The sequence below is a fragment of the Micropterus dolomieu genome, linkage group LG01 (assembly GCF_021292245.1).
Source record: "Micropterus dolomieu isolate WLL.071019.BEF.003 ecotype Adirondacks linkage group LG01, ASM2129224v1, whole genome shotgun sequence".
NCBI lineage: Eukaryota > Metazoa > Chordata > Actinopteri > Centrarchiformes > Centrarchidae > Micropterus > Micropterus dolomieu.
Genome location: NC_060150.1, coordinates 3,038,620 through 3,043,648, shown reverse-complemented (window position 1 = coordinate 3,043,648; position 5,029 = coordinate 3,038,620).

Sequence of the window (5,029 nt, the reverse complement as noted above, 5' to 3'; positions counted from 1 at the left end):
CACATATGGACACTTGGTCAGGACCCCTTGGCGTCACTTTTTAACACCCTGGGTACCCCTCTACTGTTGTTTTTGGATGTGTAGGGCTCCGAGGTCAAGTTAGCAACTATAAATATACAACATCCAGTTAGACTTTCAAAATAAAACTAGTGGTTAATACGGTGGTCCTGAAGTGCAAACCACAACTGCAAATCGCCACAACACGACTGCAGTTCGCCACAACACGACTGCAGTTCGCCACAACACGACTGCAATTAGCCACAACACGACAGCAATTAGCCACAACACGACAGCAATTAGCCACAACACGACTGCAATTCGCCACAACTGCAATTCGCCACAACACGACTGCAATTAGCCACAACACGACTGCAATTAGCCACAACACGACTGCAATTAGCCACAACACGACTGCAATTCACCACAACACAACTGCAGTTTGCCACGTCATGATTGCAATTCGCCATAACATGACTGTAATTCACCACAACAAGACAGCAGTTCACCACAACACGACAGCAGTTCGCCACAACAACACAGCATTGGTGAGAATGAAATGGAAAGGTTAAATATACAACATCCAGTTAGACTTTCAAAATAAAACTAGTGGTTAATACGGTGACCCTGAAATGCAAACCACAACTGCAAATCGCCACAACACGACAGCAATTAGCCACAACACGACAGCAATTAGCCACAACACGACAGCAATTAGCCACAACAAGACAGCATCAACCACAACACAACTGCAATTAGCCACAACACAACAGCAATTAGCCACAACAAGACAGCATCAACCACAACACAACTGCAATTAGCCACAACACAACAGCAATTAGCCACAACACGACAGCAATTAGCCACAACAAGACAGCAATTAGCCACAACACGACAGCAATTAGCCACATCATGACTGCAATTAGCCACATCATGACTGCAATTAGCCACAACACGACAGCAATTAGCCACAACAAGACAGCAATTAGCCACAACAAGACAGCAATTAGCCACAACAAGACAGCATCAACCAAAACACAACTGCAATTAGCCACAACACGACAGCAATTAGCCACAACAAGACAGCAATTAGCCACAACACGACAGCAATTAGCCACATCATGACTGCAATTAGCCACAACACGACAGCAATTAGCCACAACACGACAGCAATTAGCCACAACAAGACAGCATCAACCACAACACAACTGCAATTAGCCACAACACAACAGCAATTAGCCACAACACGACAGCAATTAGCCACAACAAGACAGCATCAACCACAACACAACTGCAATTAGCCACAACACAACAGCAATTAGCCACAACACGACAGCAATTAGCCACAACAAGACAGCATCAACCACAACACAACTGCAATTAGCCACAACACGACAGCAATTAGCCACAACACGACAGCAATTAGCCACATCATGACTGCAATTCGCCACAACACGACAGCAGTTCACCACAACAACACAGCATTGGTGAGACTGAAATGGAAAGGTTAGGTACTGCAGGAGATTAGCTACCAGACACAGATGTTTTACGAGATGTTTTACAGATGTGACGTGATGCGCAACCAATCAGGACGAGGATCAGTGTCCAATACGTATCTACCCTTTCTGTTTCAGCCTCACCAATGCTGTGGTGTTGTGGTGAATAAATTGCTGCCACTTCAGGTCGTTGTGAAATGTTGCAGTTTGTTTAGGTTTAGGAAAAGGTCATGGTTAGGGTTAAAAAAGTTAACATATGTTAGTAAGTCACTTTACTTATGTAAACTACGTAACATCACTGGTCTCCTGGGTGAAAGTCTGGTGTCTAGCCCGCCCATCCACCCCAACAACTTCCTTACCCAGACTTTTCTGTTACTTCATACACCTGCTTTTAGCCTTCACATATGACGCTAAGGGACTTCCCAGTATGTTACGCCAACGAGTCTTGACCATGCGTCCATATGTGACGACTTGAGAGTGAGAATGGGTCGATTTGACCAGTTGGGAACTTTTTAACGCCAGCAGTTGGGCATCACAATGATTTTGGACTACATACTGTAACCACAGTGTTGATGGACCTTCAGTGTGTTCACTCCCTTGTTGTTATTATTTGAGCCTCGTTGTGGTCTGACGATGTGTAGCTGTAGCGTTCATCAGATTGTTCAGATGTGGATTAGGGTGATAATTTGGGGTCAATCAAAAGTTTGTGGACTTGATAGAAGTGGGCCTCTAGGTATGAAGCACCTGTAATTGTAAGCTGCACAGCACTTCCTCCCCCCTCACTTCTGATACTGGGAACTCAGTCCTCAGTTACGTAGTGCCGTCACTGTGTTTTTCTTGTTGTTACACATTGTGATGTTATCTATTGTTGTGCCTGTATGTGCCTTTTTTGTTTCACAGAGCTGTATTTGTTTGCTATTCATACTCCGTCGTGTTGAAATCTCAGCAGATGTCTTGACCAGCCAATGTGCCACTCCTACACGCCTGGAAATGCTTTCATGTGGGGCAAATGGCTGATGAGTCATTTGATAAGAGCATGAAAGTAATAAAAAAAAAAAAACCCGCTCAGTGTTGGTACATTATTTTATTTCATTTTTTATTGTGACAAAACCACTAAACAAGGTTTCATTTCAACATTTTGTCAGACAAAAGCACTTTGGATTTGATGCAATAAAAAGTGAAAAGGCAGCTTAAACGTGTTGATCATTTTTAACATGCACACTACTTTTTGGTTCTGTCTCCTGCCATCAGTGAGGTCTGTTGTCTCATGCTAGCAGACGAGCATTGGCAGTTTTAGTAACCATCTTTCTTTCACCTTAACATACAGGATTTGGTTACCTAAATGTCCAATGAACCGACTGAACGTTAGCAGAGAAGATGCCATTTGCAAATATGTTCAATATGAATGTCATCCATTATTATCACATGATTGATGTTAAACCTTATTGAGCATTACTAAAATGGCCACTGATTATTTTTGCAAGTAGCTTGTGGCTAACTGTCTCCATTGGTTGAATTGAGGAAGACTACCAGACCACTGAGTTAAACAATCATTTATCTTTTTTGTTGCCAAATCAGGATTTCCCAGGTTTAAAGAACGAAATGTCAAATATGTAGTATTTTATTCTTTATTTGCTGCTTGGCAGAGAATTATTAAGCACAATATGACCAGAGATGAGAATGCTTACATACTACGATAGAGAATAGGCTATCAAAAATATGAAACACTTTTGATGTTGGCTGTTTAAAAGGGGGAACATTTGTATTATAGGATATCTTTTGGAAAACGAAAACAACGCGTCAAGTGACTTTTTCTTTTTTATCCACATTAGATTCTGAAGAATTTTGTTGTTAAAGATTTGTCGTCTGTTCAGAGCACTTTTTTAGTATAGTAAAAAATGTCTATTAATGTTCCTCTCTTTTCCCCTCTTTAATTATTTCTTTCACGAGAACGCTCACTCACATGTGGGCACAGATAAAAATAAAGAAAAGCACTTTCAGTAAGTAAAAGATAATTAAATGAGACGGTAAAATGTGTCTCCTTAAATCTCCTGCTACACTGTTGAAGTAAAACAAAGTAAAATTATATCTCACATAATGAAAATGCTCAAAAGCCGCTGGAAAAGAAGGAAAACATGCAGTGAAAGTCACAGTGCAATACAGTTGACACTCTATTAGGGATTTATTAGGTTACAATGCTGTTTCTTATCTGCCGGAATTATTAAATTATTGGAATTTCTTGGACTTTAAATGGTCATGTCTGAAAGTTATTAATAAGAAATGCAGTTATATCTCATGACCTCAAATTCTTCAATCAAAGCTCCATGAGGTTTTGTCTTATTACAAATAAACAATACACCAAGAGACCTCCAGTGTGTGTGTGTGTGTGTGTGTGTGTGTGTGTGTGTGTCTTAGACTAGCTGCATTCTGAGGTTATAAATAGCCGAGTTGATTGCCGACTTTAGATAAACCCACAAGCAGCATCAAAGCTCTGAGGACAAAGTTGTTCCTGTGAGAAAATTAGCTTTGTAAAGACAAAGTGGAAAACTTCAGGGTCAGATCTCTGTACAGCACAACAGAGCTTTAGCTCCTGAAAATGTATATCACAACATGCATTTTTACAAGTAAATGAAACCCTGACCTCAAAGTGTCCCTTCATTAAATCACTGAATTGTAATTTTTTATGATATTTATTAAGAAGCAATACAAGAGAAGTCATCGTCATCATCATCATTATACATGCATGCATGCATCCACACATTTTATGAAAGGAAAACTTAACAAAATAAAATGTGTCATTTCCTTCCACTGAACACCAAATTTTCTGCCTCATTTTCAATCCTTCAAACAGAACAAAAGAGATAAAACAGGACCAAAATAAAGAGAGGAGGAAGAAAAGAGAGGATAGAAATTTTTTTATTATAAATTTCAAATGTGGTTTTCTTAGTTTGCTTGCTGCAGCAGTAATTTGGGTTCTGGGCTGTTAGTTGGACAAAACAAGACGTTTAAAGACATCAGATTGTGCTCCTGCAGTGTCTAATGAGAGATATTTTATGATTTTCTGACATTTTAAAGCCCAACTGTGTCCTTCATGTCTCAATTCACCTGGATCCCTGACAGTGTCTCCACTTACTGTTTGAGTTTTTTAGATCCCTTTTTAATACTCCAGGAAAAAAGGAAAAAATATTATTTTAAAGTAAGGATGGACAGAAAGAAGAGGATAGGCTAGAAATATTAGGGAGAAGAAGAAAGTGGGGGAATGACAAAATACTCTCTTTCTTCATGTAGCATTGTTGAAAACAGTTACAAAGTGCGCTACACTAAAAAAAATACAGAAACATAAATACAACCCAAAACACAAGATTTAAAACGAGATAAACTATTTCAATTAATTATAGAATGAAGGAAGGGCAGTAGAAAAGAACTTAAGGATGGGAGGATGAAAGGAAAAGCACCGAACTGCGTGTAACTGCAGTTTTACTTGAGTAAAAGTACTCTGTTACCTGTAGCTGTGGTGTCCGGTGTCAGGGGCTCTG